This window comes from Harmonia axyridis, chromosome 2, assembly GCF_914767665.1.
Source record: "Harmonia axyridis chromosome 2, icHarAxyr1.1, whole genome shotgun sequence".
Taxonomy (NCBI): domain Eukaryota; kingdom Metazoa; phylum Arthropoda; class Insecta; order Coleoptera; family Coccinellidae; genus Harmonia; species Harmonia axyridis.
Window position 1 is genome coordinate 57,978,039 of NC_059502.1, and position 27,983 is coordinate 58,006,021.

A 27,983-nucleotide genomic window follows, 5' to 3' on the forward strand; every position below is an offset into this window, starting at 1 on the left:
GAAGGTATGCCGAAATCTTTAGGGATATGCCCAAAATTCCCTTAGTTTGTTCTCTTTAAACATTTTCGAAAATACTGCCCCAAGAATACGATTCTCATAAATGAGTTTTTGGAGTTCGTTTTTTTTTAATATTCCATATATTCCATTATACAGAGTGTTCCACCATCATTAGATTCAATTAGAGCTACATTCTCAAATTTGTTGGAAATATACAATAAATGAGAGTAAATGACCAAACATAAACATTTTTTTTACATTCTCAGATTGCATAGAATAAATGCTCGAAATATGCTTAAAACTTACCAATTTTAATAAGTTGAGGGGCAGCATTTGCGAAATAAAGCGTAAGATCAAGATTACCAGATGAAAATAACGATGATTCAACGATAAGCAAGATGAAGTGCATTCCATCAGCCAAAACAAATAAACAACTGTTGTCTTCTTCGGACGCTTTCACATGTTTATCTAATTGCAATTCTCGTGACATAAAAAAAGCAACGAGTGCGGTGTTGAATTACTGAATCTCATTGAATTTAAAAAACAAGTAGTGGGTTCATTCTAGCGTAAATTATTTGAATTAATTATTCTACAATGAGCAATCGAGCTTGGTGGACAGGACCGGCTCCATTGGAAGCCCGAACTATATTTTTGATTGGGGAACATCTCAGAGTAATGAACATAGATAGTGGGATAAATATCGGATTCCAAATATTCAAATTTGCATGAAATAATCGGGAATCACTCAAATAAATATACACTGCGCAATAAATTAACGCACATTATGGAAATCTCAAATTTATTCTACAACTGAAGGTGTCCTCAATGATAATTATTTTTATCAGAATTATGCATGCATATGTTATCCACTTTCAATGTTTTTCTTCAATACAGATGTTTTTTCCCAGCAGGAATAAAAATAGATGAGATTATCAGATTTTTAATGTATTGGTTCCATTCTGAAATCAGTTGTTCTCGATCAATTCTAGTGATCAATAGTTTTTCTTTCGTTTGATTTTCTACACTCTATGGCTATGCAACGCGAAACACGCAATTTGACCCAAGAGGAATGTGCCCAAGCGGTAGTTTTGCGAGAAGAAGGGTGAACAAACACAAGAATTGCAGAAAGGTTTGGAGTTTCCCATACAAGTGTGTCCAGAATGTTGCAGCGATTCAGGGAGACAGGTATGAATGTCCGAAGACCAGGACAGGGTAGACCACGGGTAACAACTACCATTCAAGAACGTTACTTGAGAGTTTCTTCGTTGAGACAACGGTTTGCAACCGCTCGCCTCCTTCAAAATCAGCTTGAGCAAACTCATGGGGTGGAAATTAGCACTCAGACAATAAGAAATCGCCTCAGAGAATATGATTTAAGGCCTCGTGTCGCGGCAAGAGGCCCAGCTCTTACCCCAGCCCATCGAAGGGCGCATTTGGATTTTGCGAGAGAGCATATCCATTGGGAAGAGGCTGATTGGGAAAGAGTTCTCTTCACAGATGAGTCTAGATTCTGCCTCTACCATTGTGATCGACCTTTCCTTGTATACAGACGTCCACATGAAAGATATGCTCAGTGCAATTTCCTGAATACTACTGGTTTCGGTGGAGGATCGATTATGCTATGGGGTGGATTATCTTTGACTGCTCGCAAGACCTAGTGGTCTTTGATAATGGAGCTATGAAAGCTGATAGGTATATAAGGAACATTCTTGAAGAGCATGCAGTGCCTCAGCATTCCAGTATTTTGAAAATTGTTTATTTCTCTTCTTTCACATAAGATTCGGTGAAATCCTGAATTTTCTTCCTTTATACGTGTCTTGTTTCGTTCAAAACCTTCAAAAAATTAGTTATAAAGTCAATGTAGAGTTAACTTTCATTAAAATTGAGATTTTCAGAATGTGTGTTAATTTTTTGCGCAGTGTATTTCTTTCAATATAATATACATTCATAATAATATAGTAAAATTGTGGATTTGAAAATATATCACAATCCGACAACGTATAATCTAACCATGTTGGGGACATGTAAGAATTGCGTGTACCCCCTCTATCTATGTTTATTACTCTATGGGGAACATTAATAAAATTTCAAAATTACTCAAGTAGTTTTTGATCGTAAGGTCCTTTCGTTAACTATAGTTTCAAGAATTTAAATGATAATGAACTGATACGCTGAATATCCAAAATAATAAAAAAATTCTATATCCTAACGAAAGTGTACTTTACAGTTTAGATCCTAAACAGCATCCCAAATGTTCTGATCGATGCAATTACTGGTAGATAAGTCGAAAGGTAGCATTACCTCCAATTTGCATATCCATAATTGCAGACAGCGCACATCAGAGCCGGTTTATTGTGTTAATCAATTCGCAACATATATATTCGATACGTCCCTGGCAATCCCCTTTAATTATTCCACAATGGGCAATCGTGCATGCCACTCGCATTATATACATATTCAAACTCACGTTAGATGGCGATTTGCATAAAACAGACGGTTTTTCTGTTCCTTTTGCTAGGTGTGTAGCGAACACGGACATATATCCAAGAGTCATTCATGAAATTAAATCGGAAAAATCGAAATTGAATGGAGGCGGTCTTGTCAATTAAGACCGATATTCATTCCGGCTTGACAGTTGCAAATTGACAGAACCTACGAACTTAGCACGTGAACGTTTTTCGAGACACTTCTATGTGTACTTATTGGGTAATCGTACAATCGTGGTTTAAAGCATTGATTTTCTTTGAAATGTACCCCCTAAATGATTAATATAGGAATTTTCATTTTGATATTAAAAAAGGCCACGGTTGCAGCACTATATCCTTTTCATGATCAATTCACACATTTGCGTCTATATGTTCTTGATAACTTCACGAATTGCATTTTTAAGGTCTTGAATGTGCTAACACTTCACTAAATTGTCCCAACAGCTCGAATTTTTCCATCAATTTCATTATTACATGTCGAGAAGGTGCTTCAAGTTGACCCAAAATGGCTTAAGTTTTGCAAACTGTGACTAGAAAATGTTCACTATTTTTGTAGCGAATTTGAACAATTTCAATCCGTTGTTGAAGCTTGTATAGTTTCATTTTTAGTAATGACGTAATTTTCAATTGTCAAATGTCAAAACATGACAACTCCAAAAAAATGACAGCTGCTCAGATAGCGGCCTATTCAAATATGAAACCTCTTATTGGAAAACCCTTCACTATTGATCAATATTCTGTTTTATTATGTATTAATGAATAGGACACACAGAAACAGAGACTGGAAAAACCACAAGAACTAAGACAAGAGCGGTGACGAAGACCGGACACCAGACAACTTAATCCTTCTGGTATTTTGAATATATACGAAACAAAAGAATATTTTACGCAGATAAGCTGATAACAATCAAAGATTCCTAAGATTATTTGTCTTTGGCTTTGGTTCACGTTGTCGAAGGAATATGTAGCGATTACAATTCCTTTTTTGGGCGATTCTTCCCCGAACAATTCGTGTCAATATATGTAATTTTCAAATTTTGAGCCAAGGATGGCCCCAAATAATAAGGTTGATAGCTCTCCAAGGCAAACCTAGATACTTTAAATTTTCAGGGTAGGTTCGGATCTCAAATGACATAGTTGAGATTGTTAATGGGCAAAATCCGAATAGTGGTTTCGTAAATATATTCCCCTAATAAAAGATCAGACTATGTTGAAATTTCGTTTGTATAATGTGAAATAATCAATCAAATCTCGTGAATTTTAGGAGGATCGTTTGAATCAGAACTTCTCATCTAAATTAACTAACCGACTACAACGATATTAAAATAAATCATATCTCATAGAATATACAATATTTCTATGGTCTCTTATATTCGCATTATAGAACGAACTTTCAAAAGCTGCTGACATCCGCCAGAATTTTTTATTTTAAATATCTGTAAACTTATACAGTCAAACAGTCTTGCAGCTAATATCGGATTCATTCTCAATCAAAATAATTCGTCCATTACGTCCTTCGATTCGACACAAATTGAGATTTAGAAAGAGCTTCCGAATTTTCGAAACCATCCAAATTTAACCGAAAAAACTTTCCACGGTCGCATCTCAAGACCGTATAACCGAAGGAACGACACTAAAATATCAATTACTTTCGCAAATTAAATTTCTCCGAATATGGCCCATATTATTACAGTTCCAGATCCGAAGTTATGTATTGCGACGTGGTAGTTTGCATAACGAGTTTTAATAAATATTATTGCGCGAGTCTTGTTCATTGTTGGCCAATAAACATAACCGAAACGGAATCAGAACACCTACGACATCTAATAAATGACAAAATGTCATGTAACGGTCATGAATTGTTGGCACCTTTAACCTGTCTCTTCGTACACTTTGTACGTGGCTGTGGATGATCTGAAAGTTGGAACCTCACTCTAGTTTTCAATGAAAACCTAAGCATTTTGATTTGAAACGTCTGAATAAAGACTCCTCTAGGATAGTCAGAACAAGATGGATTCTCAGGAAAAACCAAGAAAAGAATAATAGAGAAGAAAGGAGTTCAATTGCTGTATTATCGTGTTTGTGCCTGAATGTCTGTGATTCTCGTATTTTGACCAGAAAAGCGCCAAAATTAAGAGATCAGATGCAGAATTCAGAATCAATTTTTCTCAGATGCATTGAAACATATTGAAGAAATATTAGAGCAGTTTAGCCCCAAGTTTGGTCCAGTTACATGGCTCCGAGGTTGCTAGATCTCAATCCACTTGTGGAAAAAATAATGATGAAGCATCACTATGGACAACCAGGGCACGCTGGGGTTCCTGGAATAACATAGCCAGGGATCTCTGCTGACGTGGGAGTGTCGTAATGCCATAAAGCAACTGACCAGAGGCAATAAGATAACCAATGAAATATCACTTGTTGGCCCTGAGTCTTTCGATGGGCTTGGAGAAGACCAATATAAGACAGCGGTCCAAAATGGGAGTTGGACAATAGAAAACCCATCTGGTCTTGCTCAGTCAAAGAAACTTGTGGAGATTTCACCAACCTATATCAGAAACCTCTTGAAGCTGACACGAGCTGTGCTTGTCATGCTTGACATGACACTGTCGGTTCAAGTACATTTTGTACCGTATGGGTAAGTCAACAGATTAGATTTGTAGGCTATGTAGAACTGAGGTAAAAACAGCTGAAGACATGGTGTGCAAATATCCAGGGTTGACTGGCCTAAGAACTACTCAAATGGGAAAGTCAGTTCTGGATACTGACGAGGTAACAGCCAAGGCTCTTAATATATATATCGACAGCCTCCTATGGTTTGTATGCATGGATAGGGTTAACAAAATATCCATGTGGTCGTAGTTACCGGGGGGCTAACCGACCCGCAAGGACCCCTATTCAAATAATAATAATATGATACAGCATATCCTACTGTAGTAATTTCGATAATTTGAAATGAAATTCAAGGGCAGCATAAATAATCTACCCAAAATTGAATCTTCTTCTTCTCGGTCTTGCTACCCTCTAGAGGGTGTAGTGATACCATTTCAGTTCAGGTCTTTTCTTGAATTTGTTTTCTCCATGCACTTCAATCTTGGGCCAAATGTATTGAGGTCTGGTTGTTTTCTTTACTCTGTTGTCGGTCCATTTCATTGGAGATCTCTTTCTTGGTCTCTCAACTACAAGGTTTTCCATTACCCTTTTTCTTCTGGCTATGTGTCCGAAGCATCCGAGATATGCTTTGTTGATTTGGTCCAACAAGCGCTTTTTGATTTGTTATTCTTGTAGAACAGAACGATCTATTTTTTTAAGCGTCCATGTTTAACAGGAATAAACCGCAATTGGAAAAATCAAGGAGTTGGAGAGCATCACATTCACAGTTTTTGTAATTGTTTGCTCCATTAGTTTAGTTGTTGCAGCCAATCTTCTCTTTATTCCCTCTAAATAGCCTCCGTCATTAGTTATTAACGATCCAAGATACAAACTTATCGTCCACATCATATTTCCCTACATGTCTTGTATAAGATGTGTTATTAAATCAATTGATGATTATTACTTTGGTCTTGGTTTGATTTTCAATCAAATTCTCTATTGGAGTTCTGTAATTACTTATAAATTTGAATCACTCCTTGAAATTAAGACACTTAGGAAGCATCCTGTATAGCGAGAAGGAAGCCAAACGATGTAAATTAAAAATTAAATGCTCCCAATCAGCCACCTCATCTTGAAGTTTCAATTAGAACCGTTGATGGTGCATCGTTAACTTCAAACACGAATTAAATAATGTAGCAAGATCGTTAGCAGATAGCCGACCTAGTGAAAGACTGGAAACCGCAATATTTTCCAAGATGAAAACTGTTGACCCCATCGAGGCGGCCTTATCGTGATCCAGATAGACCATTCGATGAAGTTCGTGTGTTTTTGAGTGGCGTTCACATTCGTGCGATACCGGCCGTTCACATTCGAACGGAGAGATAAGTCCTATTAACACCTACGGTCACATGAAAGCTTGGCCACAATCTAACACGAGGGTGGGTCACTTTGCGTTAATTGGCATAGCCAAGTAGGCTTTTTGATCTGATAGCGTGATTTCTGGCCTGCTGCTGTTGTTGCGAATGCGCTGGCTGCCCGCTGGAACATTTCTAGATCCCGGCTACTGCGAGATGTTCTCACAATTCACTGAATTCAGTTATTAGTATCATGTTTTCTTCGTTCCGTTCAGTTGACTTTGTCATTGGTGCTTTTTGAAGTGTTACGAGTTTTATTTTTTCAGTTTTCGCAGATGAGTTCTTAATTAGAGGCAAACCCTCATTTAGTACCAACAACATAACAAATATACGTACTTGAAAATCCTATTACTTCTGAATTTGATTCGAATTTTTTCAGTGAGGCAGCAACAAATATCAAATATCAATTACACATAAAAATAATGGTGATTTCAAGAGTGGTAAGTAAAATCTACAATCGATTCAAGACCTTTAAGACGAAATTCGTGAAGTTATCGAGGACATACATATAAAGGGTGTTTTTTTTTTAGAGCTATAGAACTTTAAATTGCAATAAAACAACGATGGATTATTCGATTGACATGAATTTTATTTATCCGCAAGATAATCTTGTGGCATTACATTTTAAATATGATTTCTGGCATATGACCGCCACGGCTGGCTCGGATGTAATCCAATCTGGACGTCCAATTTTCGATTAATTTTTCCAACATTTGTGGCCGTATATCGGCAATAACACGACGAATGTTGTCTTCCAAATGGTCAAGGGTTTGTGGCTTATCCGCATAGACCAATGACTTTACATAGCCCCACAGAAAGTAGTCTAGCGGTGTTAAATCACAAGGTCTTGGAGGCCAATTCACAGGTCCAAAACGTGAAATTAGGCGGTCACCAAACGTGTCTTTCAATAAATCGATTGTGGCACGAGCTGTGTGACATATTGCGCCTTCTTGATGGAACCACAGCTCCTGGACATCATGGTTGTTCAATTCAGGAATGAAAAAATGTAGTAATCATGGCTCTATACCGACCACCATTGACTGTAACGTTCTGGCCATCATCGTTTTTGAAGAAGTACGGACCAATGATTCCACCAGCCCATAAAGCGCACCAAACAGTCAGTTTTTCTGAATGTAACGGAGTTTCGACATACACTTGAGGATTAGCTTCACTCCAAATGCCGCAGTTTTGTTTGTTGACGTAGCCATTCAACCAGAAGTGCGCTTCATCGCTAAACAAAATAAAATGGACGTAGTGCGCGATACGTATTCCGCACAGAACCATTATTTTCGAAATAAAATTGCACTATTTGCAAGCGTTGTTCAGGCGTGAGTCTATTCATGATGAATTGCCAAACCAAATTGAGAATAAAACACTTGACAGCTGTTAAATCGGTCGCCATCTTGAACAGTAATGCCAACTTAAAGTTATATACCTCGAAAAAAATACCCGTTATAATTATGTGATTTGGTCATGGAAATTTTCATGAGAAGGATGATATGAAGCTGCAACCGTAACCAAGACGACCATTTGGATGATATCGTTTTTCAAACTTTGGCACACCTTCCTCCTTAAAATGAAATGAACATCCATTGATTTCTCTTAAAATATCCTCTTTTTCTTTGTATCAAAATTCAAAACGAAACATCTCCTCCGAAAACCCTGTATAACAACTATAATCGATTCATTTATAAAAACAAGATGAACCTCCTCTGCTTTCACTGCTCAATAGACTCGAAACGAGACTGGAAGCGGAACCAAATTCGAACTTGACCTTTTCCTTTGTCGACTATTTTCGTCGTAAGAACCGTTCGAGAAAACACAATCGGTCACCACATGGAGCTTGAAATAAAAGAAGCATGTGGGTGTATTGAACTAAGCAATCACAAAAAATATAAAAGGGATGCACGAGATTTATTCTCTACCTTCTAACTATTATGTAAGAAAAATATAATTATAGACGTCGAAACAATACCTTGTGTGCTCTATGTTCAAATGATGAATGTGCTAAGGAATGTAGAATAGGAACAGCCTATAAATTGAGGAGAGAGAACAATCATTTATCTCTTTTCTGTTCTTGCGATTCAATAAGATTACTATAGGACAAAAAAATCTATTCTTTAAAACTGTGTGCGATCAACAACGAAGAGATAGATGGGCCTGAATTTAAAATGATATGAATATAAATAAATTTATATGGAAATTGATATAATATCGTATCGACTATTATCATTTACTTTTTCACCCCAAAAATAATCTTCGAATAGTTTCAGTACACTGAAAAAATTTGTACATTGTAAAGGGTGTTTTTTTAGAGCTATAGAACTTTAAATTGCAATAAAACAACGATGGATTATTCGATTGATATGAATTTTATTTATCCGCAAGATTATCTTGTGGCATTACATTTTGAATATTATGATTTCTGCCATATGACCGCCACGGCTGGCTCGGATGTAGTTCAATCTGGACCATTTTTCGATGACTTTTTCCAACATTTGTGGCCGTATATCGGCAATAACACGGCGAATGTTGTCTTCCAAATGGTCAAGGGTTTGTGGCTTATCCGCATAGACCAATGACTTTACATAGCCCCACAGAAAGTAGTCTAGCGGTGTTAAATCACAAGATCTTGGAGGCCAATTCCCAGGCCCAAAACGTGAAATTAGGCGGACACCAAACGTGTCTTTAAAAGAAGTGGCACGAGCTGTATGACATGTTGTGCTGTCTTGTTGGAACCACAGCTCCTGGACATCATGGTTGTTCAATTCAGGAATGAAAAAGTTAGTCATCATGGCTCTATACCGATCACCATTGGCTGTAACGTTCTGGCCATCACCGTTTTTGAAGAAGTACGGACCAATGATTCCACCAACCCATAAAGCGCACCAAACAGTCAGTTTTTCTGGATGTAACGGTGTTTCGACATACACTTGAGGATTAGCTTCACTCCAAATGCGGCAGTTTTGTTTGTTGACGTAGCCATTCAACCAGAAGTGCGCTTCATCGCTAAACAAAATAAAATGGACGTAGTCCGCACAGAATCATTATTTTCGAAATAAAATTGCACTATTTGCCAGCGTTGTTCAGGCGTGAGTCTATTCATGATGAATTGCTAAACCAAACTGAGAATAAATCACTTGACAGCTGTTGAATCGGTCGCCATCTTGAACAGTAATGGCAACTTAAAGTTATATACCTAGAAAAAAAACACCCGTTATTAAAGAATCATCAATTTGATTTTATTGATACAATGTATTTTTTTTTATCAATATCACGAAATTTTATTCTATCCATTGATATAACGAATCTCTGTTCATCGATATCATGATTCTGAAATTGTTGAATGTTCATTGTTTCGATGAAATATTCATTGAATAAAAGAACTCTGTTCATTAGAAGTAGAACTTTGTTCATTTGAAGTTGTACGAATAATGAACGGAACATAGTAATAATGAACATTTCATTGGTTTAATGGAAGTTGTTCCTTGATTCAATGAAAACAATTCATCAACATGATGAACGTCTTTTCATTGTATTACATTTTTTGCTTATCGGTTGAAAAAAAAAGTAAATGAAGTTCAAGTGAAAATAATAATATAATATAAATAATAATAATACTTAGTTGAGATTTTGTCTGTTGCCATAATTTTTCTGGTGTGCATTTTTTCAATATTGATTTTCATGTTTTCATTGCTGAGTTGAGATATTCTATGATGAAGATTAAATTATAAACCTAAGTGTAAAATTCACATCTAGTGTTTATATCATATGAGATAAAAGAAAATGATAATCCATTATTCCATTGAATTAGATTTGCAGTGTATTGTTCTGGCTTTTCATTATTTATTAGCATGGCCTCATCCTTTCCAATTAGTCTTCGGATAACATTTTTTCTCTTCGTCATTCCAACATAATCGAGGACGTCCAAAAGTGGCATTTCTAGGAAAAAGGGTCCTCCGACCGTCAATTTATTGGGTGACTTGACATTCGTTCCCGAGCCGGTAAGAACACGTGGTACGGCATGGGAAAAAAATACGAGGATCGCCGAAGGCAGACCGCTCAATTGTTGGCCAGTTTGTTTATACCCCCCGATAAAAAAAAAAAATTCGAATCGGCCCGGAGATGTGGAAGTATCAAGATTAGAATAAAATAATTATAAATTTGAGTAAAATTGTACAAGGTAGATGGTTTATCGGAAGGGGCAGGTTCAAGCATGATTAACGACTTTATTATACTCTCGGTAGAGAACCGGCTTCGAGAGGCCCCCTTGGTAACTTCATTTCATTTCGGTTCTCGTGCTCGCTCTCGCACTCAATTTTACACTTTTCTCTCTCCGCTCTTTTTGTGTTGTTTTCGATCGTGAATTTCAGGTAAATGTGCCTCCCCGAGGCGGAGAAAAATCTACGTAATCGATCAATGACTGAAATAATTACTTAATATTCATGAAGGCTCTCGTAGGAGAACGTTCACTTGTATATAGAGAGTACGGTTATTGGCATTTGGTCCTGTTGGATTATGCTCAAATTATACCCTGTAGATACTGTATGAGGCCCATAAATACAAGGAAGATTCTTCCTGGCTCTCGTTCCGTCACACGATCTTCTTCATTTGATCGATGCCGTCGAAGAGAAATTGGTCTGAGAATTTTGTGATCGCTTCAGATTTCACACGGAAGTAATATAAAATTGGTCATATATTTAATGGATTCAGTCTTTACTTGATGAAAATTCATGAAAATAATATATACAGGGCGTTTCATCATAAACTGGACAAACAGATGACACCGGAAGAATCATAATAAAAAAAAACTAAAATAGGACAGGATATGCCATTTGAAAAAAGCCTAATGTTAATTTTTGAATGAGTCATCAATGAATTGTCTCATGTTGAACAGTAGAGTTTTCAATGATAATCAAAAAATCAATATTTATCTTCATTCTTTTTTTCAGTTTCAAAATCTTCAATTAAATAAATTGATTCATTTCGGAGTTATTAGGTTTTTACCTCAAAGTAATTAACATAGATAGAGGGAGAATATGTTATTTTCAGTAAACATATTTTGTCCAAAACTTGAACTATCAAATTTGACATGAAGCGCGCGGAAGTGAAAACATATCAGTGATACGATATTTCACTCAATTCGCGAGTTTCTCCACAAAGAACGCACTTCTAATGCCCCATAGTGAATCAATGTTCATATTAACTCAAGATATATTGAAATGAATACCTAAATATATCAGTAATTCAGTAAACAAACTTCAGGCCGCCAAACGACGTGAAACAACCGATGACACTAGGAGAGCAACTGTTGCCAAACCTTGGATTTCAGCAGGTAGATAGAGAAAATAATAAATATTCTGCTTATTATAAATTCGACAATTAGGAAAAATATCGGATTCCAAATATTCAAATTTGCATATTTAATCGGGAATCACTAAAATAAATATATTTCATTCAATATAATATAAATTCATAATGATATAGTAAAATTGTGGGTTTGAAAATATATCATAATCCGACAACGTAATCTAAACATGTAAAAATTGCGTGTACTCCCTCTATCTATGTTTATTACTCCATGGTTTTTTACAAAGCCTCTTCAATTAAGTAAGCAAAGTAAGGTTTCCCTTTAATTTATGAAAAATCGTTTTGAGAAAAAGGAACTACGAACAAACTCGGGTTCATTTATTCCAAATAACACAAAATGTGGGAGGCTTTCGAATATTTCCATCTCCAATCTTCGGAGGAGACAAAAAATTCTGAAATTTTCCATATGGAATTAGAACTAACTCACTTCATGAATTAACTGTTGATTCAATGTGAAAAAATTGACGAAACTTTTTTCAACTAAGAAGCAATTTTTTCATACACAATTATGACTCAATTTGAATTTTTTAAATACGAATCATTGTACCTTGAATGTTTCATTATGTAGATTTAATTGGAGGGAATTACTATAATCGCTGTTGTGTGAGAAGACTACCGCATTGTACACTTAAAAATTCAGTAGTTAATCTTTCGAAGCAATAGAAAAAATTGGATATAAGAGTATTGCCTCAAGCTATTACTAAGAATCTATTAGTTCACAGATTACGCCAGAAACCAAAACAAAAACTACAGTCAATTTACACCATTTAGAAATCATGTACAAAATAATTTTGGGTCATGTTTAGAAGTGCAGATGTTATTTATTAAGTTGATCTGCAATAACGAATAAAGTATTCACAACGAAATAAAGTCAATGTTCATTGAAGAATTAACTGCATCAGACAAAACTGACATACAGGATGTAAAAAATGTTTTTTTTAATATTCGAATTCACCTAGAACACAACTATTTTCATTTTAAAGAAAGTTACCTTCTCGTCAACAATTCCTTCTGTTTTGAATATTGAAAATATTGAAAAATATCTAAACAGTGATTTTGAGTTTTGGTTAATCTACTGGGACTATATCAGGGGAATTCAGTGGTTTTCAGATTGAATTTGTTGAGTTCTGGGCCTCTGATTATTTATCATAATTGATTTTTTTTTGAGAATGAAACTATGATGGAAAAATTCATTCTATGGATGGCTCAAGGTGAGACAATCAAACTTCCAGTCGATCTCTTTTCATTCAAGCACCGACAACTCATTCAAAACGGATTGAGCTCTCAAAACACCATGCTCTATATAAATTCCTGTCCTCGGCTGGCCACTCGACCGATAATATAAATTAAAATTAATCGTCCTTTTAATGAAACAGTTCATTTGCCTCTTACATTATCCAATTAAATTAGTCCCTGAATACATAGTAAGAATGGGAAAGCCGGCAGATCGGAGGAATGCCGAGCGTTTCGAAGTCCCAATTAATTCGAGAGGAAACGAAGATATTTTCCGATCGAATAACACCTGTCAAACTCGCTTTAGTTATTCTGGCGAAAAAAATTTTTCCGGTCGCTTGAAGAATAACGCCTGTCCGCGTTTGGGTATGAGGAGGCTTGGTTTCCTGTGAAAATATGTTAATATTTACCTAAATTGCTTTCGAAATAGGCTCTTTCTAAAATAATACACTTATACCAAAGAATAGTCAAATAATCAAACCTTTATTTTTTCAAACACACTTCTTTCTGTACATACCATGAATTCCCTATAATGCCTTCTTTACTCTCTATTTGTATTACATCACTCTTCCATTTTTAGTTGTCCTAGGTCATGGTTCAGTATCCAAACAAATAAAATTTCATTCAGTTCAAAAAAGTGACCTTGAAGAAGTTGCCCCTTTTTTGAGAATTTATAGAACGATTGCAATAGTTTGACGAAACGAGATTTTATATCAGTAAGTTTGAAACCTATATCATTCACCAGTTTTTGTGAAAAGCCGTTTTGATTAGTTCGAACATAACCTCAAATATAGTTATATCTTCATTTACGACTTCAAATCGGTTGAAAATACTAGTATAAGGGCCTTAAGTATTTTACCAAATTCAATTCTCTCGCAACTAAATATAATTTCAATCACTCTTGACTAAAAAAAAAATATAATTAACTACTATAGTCAAGCTAACATGAAATCATAAAGGAACAGTATTGCCACATTTCACTGACTAGATGTGTATCAACTTTGTACACTGCGCAAAAGAATTAACGCACATTATGGAAATCTCAAATTTATTCTACAACTGAAGGTGTTCTCAATGATAATTATTTTTATCACAATTATGCATGCATATGTTATCAACTTTCAACGTTTTTCTTCAATACAGATGTTTTTTCCCAGCAGGAATAAAAAAAGATGAGATTATCAGATTTTGAATGTATTGGCTCCATTCTGAAATCATCAGTTGTTCTCGATCAATTCTAGTCTTCAATAGTTTTTCTTTCGTTTGATTTTCTACACTCGATCGCTATGCAACGCGAAACACGCAATTTGACCCAAGAGGAATGTGCCCAAGCGGTAGTTTTGCGAGAAGAAGGGTGGACATACACAAGAATTGCAGGAAGGTTTGAAGTTTCCCATACAAGTGTGTCCAGAATGTTGCAGCGATTCAGGGAGACAGGTATGAATGTCCGAAGACCAGGACAGGGTAGACCACGGGTAACAACTGCCATTCAAGAACGTTACTTGAGAGTTTCTTCGTTGAGAAGAAAGCTTGAGCAAACTCATGGGGTGCAAATTAGGACTCAGACAATAAGAAATCGCCTCAGAGAATATGATTTAAGGCCTCGTGTCGCGGCAATAGGCCCAGCTCTCACCCCAGCCCATCGAAGGGCGCGTTTGGATTTTGCGAGAGAGCATATCCATTGAGAAGAGGCTGATTGGGAGAGAGTGCACTGAGCATATCTTTCATGTGGACGTCTGTATACAAGGGAACGTCGATCACAATGGTAGAAGCAGAATCTAGACTCATCTGTGAAGAGAACTCTTTCCCAATCAGCCTCTTCCCAATTGATATGCTCTCTCGCAAAAACGCCAAACGCGACCTTCGATGTTCCGCTGTGGAGATGGAAGGTGTATAAGGCAGGGATTACCGAGTGCCAAACTGATTATTCTATCTGTGATCCCTCGAGAGAAGGCGCATCTTCGAAATTGGCTGAGAAAGCCTCACCAAAATAAATATGATTTCGGAATAAACTTTTTTGAATTCCATATATCTGAAAAATTGGGTCCAAGGTAAAAGGGACATATAACCCCCAATTGCAAATGATGGACAACTTTTCAGTTCATATGTCTTCGTGGTAATCAAGCAACCGATTAAATTCTGGTTTGTCGAGACTATGACGGTAGACCTTATAAAGGAGAGTTGATTCTAAAACCCAACGAACCTTTATCGCCTTCACCATCGCAACTGTAAAAAAATCCATTATCTGACCAGATTAATACGTTTGGCTAATATGAAGGCATTTGATTCATGACGATAATTACCGCAGCCGACTCCGTCGTAATAAAGATAAGTCCGCAGAGCGCATAAATCAGAATGTACAGAGATGAAAAGAGATTCGACTGATTTATTCGAGCGATTCGTCTGAAAGCATGTTGCAACTAGGAATAATAAGGAGAGGTGTCTTGTCTATATAGCGATAAACGCGCCTTTACTCGGCGCAATTTCAATAATACCAATTCAAAGGATCTATATGGGATGCTGTAAATTCCGTCTTTTCGAGTAGGCGAACGTTGATAATGACGCCAGGGGTGGATCAGGCGATCTGGGAAACAATAGAATATTTTCATTAAATTGTGAAGTGAAATTTTCATTAAATTCATTCGAAAAACTGTCGAACTTATTTATAATCAAACCATTATTAGATTATTAAACATAAATAGAGTAATGAACATAGATAAAGGAAGAATACGCAATTTTTACATGTCCCCAACATGGTTATATTACGTTGTCGGATATATTTTCAAATACACAATTTTACTATATCGTTATGAATGTATATTATATTGAATGAAATAACGGGTGTTTTTTTTCGAGGTATATAACTTTAAGTTGGCATTACTGTTCAAGATGGCGAACGATTTAACAACTGTCAAGTGATTTATTCTCAATTTGGTTTGGCAATTCATCATGAATAGACCCACGCCTGAACAACGCTTGCAAATAGTGCAATTTTATTTCGAAAATAATGGTTCTGTGCGGAATACGTATCGCGCACTACGTCCATTTTATTATGTTTAGCGATGAAGCGCACTTCTGGTTGAATGGCTACGTCAACAAACAAAACTGCCGCATTTGGAGTGAAGCTAATCCTCAATTGTATGTCGAAACACCGTTACATCCAGAAAAACTGACTGTTTGGTGCGCTTTATGGGCTGGTGGAATCATTGGTCCGTACTTCTTCAAAAACGATGATGGCCAGAACGTTACAGTCAATGGTGATCGGTATTGAGCCATGATTACTAACTTTTCATTCCTGAATTGAACAACCATGATGTCCAGGAGCTGTGGTTCCAACAAGACGGCGCAACATATCACACAGCTCGTGCCACAATCGATTTATTGAAAGACACGTTTGGTGACCGCCTAATTTCACGTTTTGGACCTGAGAATTGGCCTCCAAGATCTTGTGATTTAACACCGCTAGACTACTTCCTGTGGGGCTATGTAAAGTCATTGGTCTATGCGGATATGCCACAAACCCTTGACCATTTGGAAGACAACATTCGCCGTGTTATTGCCAATATACGACCACAAATGTTGGAAAAAGTAATCGAAAATTGGACGTCCAGATTCGACTACATCCGAGCCAGCCGTGGCGTGGCGGTCATATGCCAGAAATCATATTTAAAATGTAATGCCACAAGATTATCTTGCAGATAAATCAAATTCATGTCAATCGAATAATCCATCGTTGTTTTATTGCAATTTAAAGTTCTATAGCTCTAAAAAAACACCCTTTACCTATATTTATTTGAGAGATTCCCGATTAAATATGCGAATTTTAATATTTGGAATCCGATATTTTTCCTAATTGTCGAATTTATAATGAGTAGAATATTTATTAATTTCTGTATTTACCTGCTGAAATCCAAGGTTTGGCAACTTTTGCTCTCCTAGTGTCATCGGTTGTTTCACGTCGTTTGGCGCGCTTGAAGTTGGTTTTCTAAATTTCTGATAATTAGGTATTCATCTCAATATATTTTGAGTTGGTATGAAACGTTGATTCACTATGGGACATAAGAAGTGCGTTATTTGTCGAGAAACCCGCGAATTGAGTGAAATATCGTACCACTCATATGTTTTCATTTCCGCGCGCTTCATGTCAAATTTGATGGTTCATGTTGAGGACAAAATTGGCTTACTGAAAATGACATATGCTGTCTCGATCTATGTTTTTTACTTTGAGTTATAGCCCATAAAAGAGATATTTTGTAATGAAATTACGCTCGATTTTTTTTTGTTACGTCTCCAAGCAATGCATTTAAGAGAAATCTTCTGGGTAATCCAAGTCTTCCCACGAACGTTTCGAATTGAATGAAAAATCTCCGGAAAAATTTCAAATTATTTATAATTTTTTCATTCATATTGAGAAAAGTTGTCATCATGTGATATCCTAATTTTAAATGCGAATCTTTTTTCTAGAACAGTGCATGCTGCCTTCCTCCAGAACTGTTTTTGGCGGACCACTGGTAGTTTAGAAAAATGTGAAAAGAAACTTTGGTCCAGTACTACACTTTTTGGTTTCTCGTAGTTTTGTCGTATCTGCTACCGATTTCTAGAAATTTTTTTTAATAATTCTCTAGTAATCCCCAGGACAATCCAAATTATTAAATAGGTCCAGTTAGTAAGATGTGATGAATAAATGAATCAGAATTTTGGGTACTTATTCACCCAATCTGTAGCGAAAAATTAATAAAGATTAAAAGAACTGCTAATATCACAAAAAAAGACTACACGAAACATCTTGTATCTCGAAAACAAAGGGATTATAGATTTTTTTTTCTCTAATTCTGTGGTTATTCCGTTCATTCTTCCACATCTTGTAAAACAAAATCGTGCGAGAATATATAAGAAAAGCAAAGTTTTCATGGTTATATATTATTATTATATGTTGGTACTCCGAACTTTCCGCCACGGCTTTATCTGTCAATTCATCAATTTGCCTTAAAGAAATCAGTTCTGCCAACCAATATTTTTCAATGCAAAAATCACTGAATGATATTTATGGAAATATCTCATTGATTTCAATAAAAATGCAATGAATTAGAGAAAATAATGTATAATACTCGTACAGAAGGCTCATTCTACCACTCGTTCATTCAAAAACTAGCCACTTCGTGGCTCGTTTTTGAATTTTGAACTCGTGGAATGCCTTCTGTACTTGTATTATAAATAACTATTCTTAAAATTATTCAGGAATTCAGTAGAATTTATATTTAGTACGATATAATTTCAATTCAAAGATAGTATCAAAATTTCGGGAAATGCAATCAAACAATACATTAAAATATTGGAATCGAAAGAAATTCATTCTGCTTCTTCTCTACCTCCTTCATTAAGAGATAATTGAGTTACAACAAAAAATCGATAGGCGTATAATGCAAGAACATAAAATGTAGCTTCATTAGACAATACAATAATCGAATTGCTGAGAGGTGACAATTACAGCTATCAAAACAGGAATGACCAAGACGCTATTAAACAAGGGAGTAATCAAATGAGTATGATTGCTTTTATAGTGGGTAATTCAACTCACAATTAAGTTTCTTGTCCTTCTGACTACCTGTTCGTTTTATTGTCGGTTCTTATTATATAATATGAGCTAAATTGTTACTCCATTACACTTATTTTAACAACAAATATGCAAACAGAAAAGTAATGGAATTTGTATATGAATTTATTTATCGGTTCAATTATAATGTGATCAAACCAATTTAATTTTTGTAAATTGAAAAAACAATGAAAGTATAAAAATATAGGGTACCTTATTGTTTTTCGATATTCTTCTCGAATTTTCTATATGTATGATTCTGGTTAGACAAGCGAGTTGAAATTTTAAATCATCATTCTACATCTAGAAAACCGAAAAAAAAATTGAAAGCAATTGTGCTTTCATTGGAGAGTTCGCTGTTGATGAACATTGTATGTGTACGGCCCTGAAGAATTTTCATCCAACAAGAGAAACATGCGGGAAGCTCGCTAAAATTCTCACTTCGATAAAATCTTGGCCTCTCCGTTTCGTTTATTTCATATAAATGGGCAATGTTAATCTTGTGTCAGCTCGAAGTATATATATAAGAGAGATCGGTACCAGATGCATTATTCAAATTTGAAGAGAGAATGCCTGACAAATTCATAATGCCCTTTTCTCATCTAAGCATAAATCAAGATATAAGATGTGAGTTATGTGACATAAGTTCTCAGTTATTATGTTAAGTTGGTTTCGATTTCATCCCTGTTCTATCAAGATAGCTCTATTATATGAATCTGAGTTTTACTACTTCAATATTTATTTAATATCTCTAGATGATTCCGTATTCATAGAAAAAAAATTAACGTGATACATCACAGCAAATAAATTTCACTGGTTTTTCTTATTTACAATAAATGGATGGTTTATGTTTTACTGGTGAAACGTTTGTCATTGTATACAAACTCAATTATAACGGGTGTTTTTTTAGCTGTATGACAAGTTTCGATTGTTGTTGTGTATGGTTTGAAAGTTAAGAATGTCAAACTGTGTGAAATTTCTTTTAAGTAAGGCAATAAATCATGACTCGTTTGAAGCCAGAAAGACGCTTCCAAATTGTGGAAATTCGCTTTGAAAAAAATTAATCTTTTCATCGACCGAAATGTTGATACGCCGCCATTCACAACTTACTTGTTGGCCTTAGTCCTTCGATTACGTGGAAAATTTTACGTAAGGCTGTTTGCTTATGTGCCCATAAAATACAGCTCGTGCAAGAATTAAAGCTTGCCAAAGGTGAGGATTTTTACCGAAGAATTGTGTTTAGTGTTTCTGGTTAAATTTCTTCGTCAATAAGCAACATTGCCCTATATGGAGCAATATAGGGCAATTTTGCATAATTATAGATTGCCCTATATGGAACATATAGGGCAATTTTGCACCTATATGGATCATATGGAGAAAAGACTCCAACGAATCCATAAAAAGCATTAAAATTACAATTATGAAAAATCCATTCCAACAATATTTCTGTCTAGTATTTTATTATTTGTAGTTCTCAAGCTCTTAAAGAATTCTCATTATAACTGAAATGGAAAGCGTAAATTATTAAAACAAGTAGGTATTCGTACAAATTGGAATGAAAAAAAAATGGAGGACTGGCTTTATGTTTTCTTCCGGAAAAATCGAGTAGGGTGATGGCTCGGGTGATGGTGTCAAATAATTGATACCTCCCTAAGTTTGTAGGGGTTAACCTTAAACTCAAAAAGTTGTTAGTTGAAATAATAAAATGAGATACACATAGAAAGTGATAATTCAAACTCTCAAGCTATAATTTCGTAAACCTTGTCTATTTAGACAACGACAACAAACTTCAGTCGTTTCATCACTTAACTCTTTATTGTGTACAACGATCGATTAAACCGAAGATCTATATCATTAATTCTTTTTGTATTCGTTACACTGGTCAAAAGGTCGTAACATCGAAAATCAACAATTCCTGAAACGCTTGTACCGGTTTGATTCATTGGGACCAAACTATTTCGTTACAGCTATAACATCCTATTGAGTCTTCGATGTAATCGATTTATTATAGTCAACTGGATGACTAATGCATCATCCCAAATATTTTTTTAGTTCGTTACCTTCAACATTCGTTATTGATTGATGTGATCTTTATGCTCAACTCCGATCAGAACAAGATGGACACAGACTACGAGGAATCGGTAGAAACAATAGCGTGACGTGTCTTCATTGAAGATTTCTCTTCGAAACGATTAGTTCAAAAGATGATTAAATGATGTATCTATAATATAAATCAATGCGTGAATGTTCACAATATTCCTCGAACTTCACAATATTCCTCGAAATGGGGGAAAATACTCCAGTGTAGTACAGAAGTTACTTCTCGATATTCGACATCGATATTTCCAAGATTTTCATGATGAACTTTATTCTTCTAAGAATTCTTTCTGATGTTTATATTTTTTGCATGAAAAGTTTCTACATGTTAGTGTCCTCATACTCCCGAAAGAATTTTCCAATATAAAAAAAGTGTTCTTTGCAGATTTAAATTTTGGTTATTATATTATACAGGGTGTTTCATTGGGAAACGGAAATACTTCACAGGTGCATAGGTGGCACCAAGGCAGTTCTGGAGATACCCCATTTATTGGGTCTTACTGTCTTCGTAGCCGAGATACAGGGTGTTTTATGATTTTGCCCGTTTCTTTCTGAGGCCATATCACCCGGTATATTTTCTTCATATTTGGCAAATGTGTTCCTAATTGAGAGCCCAAACGTATCATGCAATAACCGCCTTGAAAATCCAGGTCCGGGTTAACAAAAAAATTATGATTCGTTTGAATCCTCGTAACAACACCCTGTACATCGGAAATTTGAAAATCTCTTTTAATATTCGGAAACACCACTAAAAACTAAACTGAAACGTGTACTTCAAATTTTCGCGCAGACAGTTTTACTGCACAAATTTTCAACGTAAAAGTGAAGTTATCAAGAACTTGGATACCTGAAAGTTGTTTGAAGTCACTTTTAACGATGAATTATCAAGAATATTGAATCCATAATTATTTGAACATTACTTTGTAATTCAGTTTTACATTGGTTTTCCTTATTATAGGTGTATACTATTTCAGTTTCTATTTATTGAGAATTGAGTTGCATTAGGTTGATATCGTATATTTTGAAACAATTATGAACAAAAAAATATAATAACAAAATAATTAATTAATCTGAATTATTCTAAACAATAATGGTATTCTGTCAACGTGATGGTTGTCAACCTACTTGATTGAATACGAAATTTTATGATTATTCGCAGTAGTGAAAAGCTCTGCTGAAAGAAACAATAGACTTCACACACAAAAGAGGACTATGATCTCAATAACTCACTAAATCACTAAAAGTTACTTTGAATCACTTCCAGCAAACCAAATTCTTAAAAAATTCACGTTTTCGTTGAAAATTTTTGCAGTAATGAAAAACGAGAGACTGAGAGAGTAACTCAAAAATAAAAACTGAAATGGTATACAGCTATAAAAAGGAAAACCAATGTAAAAATGAATTACAAAGTAATCTTGAAATAATTATGGATTCAATATTTTTGATAATTCATTGTTAAAAGTCACTTCAAACCACTTTCAGGTATTCAAGTTCTCAAAAACTTCACTTTTACGTTGAAAATTTGTGCAGTAAAACTGTCTGCGCGGAAATTTGAAGTACACGTCTCAGTTTAGTTTTTAGTGGTGTTTCCGAATATTAAAGAGATTTACAAAATTCCGATGTACAGGGTGTTGTTACGAGAATTCAAACGATTCATAATTTTTTGTTAACCCGGACCTGGCTTTTCAAGGTGGTTATTGCATGATACGTTTGGGCTCTCAATTAGGAACACATTTGCCAAATATGAAGAAAATATACTGGGTGGTTCGTTTGATATGGCCTCAGGAAGAAACGGGCAAAATTCATAAAACACCCTGTATCTCGGCTACGAAGACAGTAAGACCCAATAAATGGGGTATCTCCAGAACCGCCTTGGTGCCACCACTGCCACCTATGCACCCGTGAAGTATTTCCGTTTCCCGATGAAACACCCTGTGTCCAAATTATATTATATTGACAATTGAAGTGCGTTGAAATTTGATAGGATCGAAGTCATTGTAGACAACCACAAAACGAAAAATATAACTAAAAACAATGCTGTAATGTGTTCACTACAGCACTGTTTTTAGTACTGTAATGAACTCATTACGAAACAGAAATAAGGAAAATATTTCAACTTGGTGCTCTTATTTCAACGCGACTTAGTGAATTTATTTACTACAACGTACAAGTTGGCGAGAATTTACATATCGCTGCCTTCTATTTCACCATTCGTTATCATCTAATCCATTTATCTGTTAACCTAGAAAGTCGTACAGACCGGCTTTTGTGGCACGACACAATTCCACGTATAGGGCGAGTGGGTTTCTCGCCTAGTCGGACGTCTCGGTCTCCGCCTGGGCAATCGGACACCTTTGCCTCGGGCAACGAAGGATTCAACCCGACGCGTCTGACGGGGTGAATTGGAAACGGCTACACAGCCGCCTTTATTGCCCGTAAAGTCGATACGCGCACCGGATGACACAATGAACTATTAAAATTGTAAAATTGCACCGGAACATCGGACGCACGAGCTTCGTTACAGTTTTATAACAATTGTCGGCGGGGGACAGATTGGAACACGATCAAAATATACGTCGGGGCGTATTTGAGGCAATCGTAAACGAGCGTACCATTGTTTCGATATTTTTTTTGCGAAACGGAGTCTGCGAGGCGATTTTATTTTCAATTTGGATGATTGGTCTTTCATTTTATGGTTCGAAACTGATCCGAGTGTGTATTATTTATACAATGGCAAAAAAAACAATATTTTGTTGTTCTTTCAAGAATCATACCAATACCTGTTCAGTATTATTACGTACAAATAATGGGGCAACAAACTTTGATCAAATTCAATTAAATAAGGTTCACCTTCTACAATTGAAATCTGTAAATACCGACGAAAATAGTTATTTATAATACAAGTGTAGAAGGCATTGATATTCTTCCACCAGTTCAAAATTCAAAAATGAGCCACGAAGTGGCGAGTTTTGGAATGAACGAGTGGTAGAATGAGCCTTCTGTACGAGTATTATACATTATTTTCTCTAATTCATTGCATTTTCATTGAAATTAATGAAATATTTCCATAAATATATTTTAGTGATTTTTGCATTGAAAAATGTTGGTTGGCAGAACTGATTTCTTTAAGGCCAATTGATGAATTGACAGATAAAGCCGTGGCGGAAAGTCCGGAGTACCAACATAGAATAATAAAATATAACCATGAAAACTGTGCGTTTCTGATATATTCTCGCAAGATTTTGTTCTACAAGATGTGGAAGAATGAACGGAATTACCACAGAATTAGAGAAAAATTATTTTCTCTTTCAGTATCGTAATGAGTTCATTACAGTACTAAAACAGTGCTGTAATGAACTCATCCCAGTTATATTTTTCGTCTTGTGGTTGTCTACACTGACCGATCCTATCAAATTTCAACACACGTCAATTGTCAATAGGATATAATTTGGATATAGTGAAATGATTTTCAACATTATTCGCAATTTCTCTTAATTCTGGTGTTGTTGAATCGATTTCGCCAGACATAATTCACGAATTCAATGCGTAATTATAAATTATTTCAAGACGTACGATTTAATTTCAAATTCCGTAATCAGTCAATTTTCGTAACACTCACACCAACTGCCAAGATACAATACAAAAGTAACTAGGATGTATAATCTGAATTTTTCATTGAATTTCGACAATATTTCATAAAACTTGACTGAAATATAGAAAATATCGTCTAATACTCGTTGCAGAAGGCGATTCCAACACTCATCCGTTCGAAAACTCGCTCCTTTGACGCTCGTTTTGGAATTTCGCATTCGTGTTGGAATAGGAGCCTATTCTGCAACTTGTTTTAAAATATACTATTAAATGTATCCATATACGTATCAGATGAATCCCGTCATTAACCGCTATTGAAAATACTGTAAAATTAAAAAAAAATTCGGTTTTTTTCTTGAGAAAAAAAATAAAACTGTCAACTTAATAGGACTTAAAAATGTTGGTAAGCACTTAACATAGTCACATTTGGCAATTGGTACCATGGTCTATATTCGAATTGGAATTAAATCAATATTTCATCAATTTCAATAAAGTTAAGTGAATTGAAGAAAACAATGTATAATACTCGTTAAGATGGCTCATTCTAACACTCGTTAATTCGAACTTGTGTTATAAATAACTATTTTGGTATGGAAATGGAAGGAAAGACATAGGTACCTACAATCATAAAAATTAGTACGAATATTGTTCGATCATATTAAACATGTCAACAAAGTCAAGTACTTAATAAATAAATACTTGACTTCATATTGAAAAACTACTACTTGAGTTGTTTTTAAATGAAGCTCAAGTCAAGTAGCTTGAATATCAAGCCCCATTTAAAGACAATGTTATTACCTTGTGTCCCTTTGAGTTAAGAATATTTGGAATTTCAATATCAATTTGGATTTGCGAGAGATTCCTAGATCCGACAGAAAATAATAAACTAGTTTATAGAGTCAAATTGACAGGCCAGGAGTTTTATTTCTGTTAAGTAGCATACATTTATATGTGAGCATGACTTTTGTAAATGTATGCCCTTCAGAAAAGATCGATATAAAATTCCTAACCATAATTCATTTCAATGTAAACAGTCTGAAATCAAAACGAACTGAATTCACCTAATCGTACAACTTTCGAAGTTTTCCTTCGATTTTAATAAATAATTTGAATGAAAAACAACGAATATGGCAACTGTACAGAAACTGTAAAAACAACATGTAAACAATTGGTTTTTTTTGTAAATACGGGCGCGAACTCACCATAATATAGTATAGTTCTGATAGGTCAACAATGCACGTATTCTAAACGGGCAAACAAGGGGTTAGATCCATAGAATCAAGCGATCACTCATTCACTGACAACCCAGATGTCACTCGCACATGATAATAGTCGGCGCTCAACCTCAAAACTAAATGTTAAAAGAGCAATCTACCAATCTGCACTTGTCAACAGAACACAATGAGGCGAAATTATCGGATCACACGAGAAGAAACATAATTTAACACCGCGTTAGGCTCAATTAAAAACGTCCATACCGCGCACAGAACACTAATCACTCGGGAATCAAGCAACGGACCATAGAATCTGCGTAGATTTCACGCGAACGTCGTAAAATGAATTGATCGTTGCGTATACGAGTTAATGGTCGAGGAGAGGCAGCAAGATGCTGAAAGGCCGACGAGATCGGACTGAAGTTGCATCCGCCGAAGAGAGGGCCATCGACAAAGTCCGAGTGAAACAATCAGGAGAGGAGAGAAGAGCGACCACCCATGCCGCTAGACCAATCTCTGGCCAGAATGTCTTATTCCAGGTCCGACAATATAATAAAACACAATCACGACGAAATAAGACCGCGAGGATGATTGAGCCGTGGATTGCGAATAGCCGCAAGGGCCCAAGATGGCAGAGAGAGGATCGTGCTACGTGCGAGTCGGATGACAGAACTAATGATGTTCTTCTTCAATTTAGGGTCTTCGCAGCCAGATACGGCCGGCGTTTTCTGTGGTCTGGGGCCGGTGCAACGCGGCGGTACGTTATTAGCATAAGGTAAGTCCGATTTCGCTGCAGAGGTCGACAGTATTGACCGTGTAATTAGGGCCATTAGCGAGGCTTGGATGCACTGATAACTCAATATAGATGGGAAGATGCAGATACTAATACGAATCCATCACGCGACGAGAAGATGTTTCGATGAGAACTTCGACCACGTGGGGACTGAAAGAATTATTTTCATCTTTGTTTCTTCTTAAGAAATTCGATAGGAGCGTTGTCCTTGAACTCAAAGATATTTTGTGTATAACTTCATCCATACATACAGGGAGTTCCAACATTGTCGCGACGCTGTAATTTTAGATTTTTTTGAAACAGTATCATCTATCAGAGCTGCATTCTGAAAATGTTTGAAAATACAAAAAAAATTCAAGTGACCAAAAATATGTTTTTTCTTATTAAATATATGTCTTCTTTTTGTATAACGACTGAAATTGTATTCCCTAAGCCTCTACTATAATTTCTCCAATTTCATATTGTTGTCTAATCGGGAGTCTTTTCTCCTTTCTGCATGTCACTTTTTCTTCTATTTGGTTCTTTTAAAGAGGTATTTCCTCTCATCTGTCATTCTTCTTTTGATATTTTTCTTAGTTCCTTATTCTCATGCTCTTTCAGCGGTTCAATTGTCTTCTTCATTTGTTTGTTAACTATTTCTTCAATAAGTTCGATATTTAATTCTTCTCTTAATTTTTTATTGTTTATATAACATGCGGCGCCAACCCCTGTTCTGAGTACTGTATTTAGAGTACTTTGCAAATGATCTTTATTATTGTCTTTAGTATTATACCAGGTTACTTCTGCATATGTAATGCTTAGTATTAGCACTATTTTTATTATCTTCAGCCTATTTTCTGAGGAAAGTTTACATTTTGGATTGAGCAGCGGGTACAGTCTCCCGTGCAATTGCCTTGCCTTTTTTCTGTTAGCTAAAGTTCATTGTTCCATCTAGAATTACCCACGGATATTTTGCTTCCTTTTTCCATTCTATCGTCTGATTTTCTATTTTGTAGTTACCTGCTTTCTCTTTCTTAATTGTTGTTCCTCCGAAGAATATTGTAACTGCTTTCGTCGTATTCACTTTGAATCTCAAGTTCTTGACGTATTCCATCAGTTCATCTAGGTCTATCTGTAACTGCCTAGTTACATTCTATTGTGATAGAAAATAGCGGTGTAATCAGCAAACTGTGCTATCTTGCATCTATTCATTTTCGGAATGTCCGCCATATATAAGTTGAACAACAGCGGTCCTATCACCGATCCTTGGGGAACTCCGGCTTCAATTCCTCTAATCGTCGACCTGGTACTCTCGATATGCACTCTAAGTTTTTTATTTTCTAGTTATGATTTTATTAACCTTATTATTTTAATTTTATTAACCTAAAGTTTGATTTGAAATTTCATCAACTTCATCAGACCTTGAAGCCACATTTTATCTCATCTAGTGGTTCACAACGATTATCAAAGTTTCACCTTCTTTCTTCTAGTATTCACTTTCAAAATCTCAGTCAAATAAATTTATCCATTTCGAAGTTGTTAGATTATTGCAAAGATCCTACAATTTATGAAGAATTGAAAAATTTCAAAAACGGGTTTTAAATATACAAAACTTTGGACAAA

At 35.6% G+C, this 27,983-nt stretch overlaps 1 protein-coding gene across 4 annotated transcripts in view; it reads right to left on the minus strand.

Moving 5' to 3' along the window:
- The window catches only part of LOC123673938 (transcriptional activator cubitus interruptus), a 132,588-nt gene that overhangs the window by 25,648 nt on the left and 78,957 nt on the right, over positions 1 to 27,983 (minus strand). The window contains exon 1 of one of the 4 annotated variants that reach the window (XM_045608709.1): positions 25,577 to 26,011. The exons of 2 other annotated variants lie outside the window; for them this stretch is intronic. The gene's annotated coding sequence lies outside the window, so the exon portion shown is untranslated. Of the gene's footprint in view, positions 1 to 303; positions 324 to 25,576; positions 26,012 to 27,983 lie in introns of those variants that run through there. One more of the 4 variants, XM_045608710.1, reaches the window with a different exon arrangement.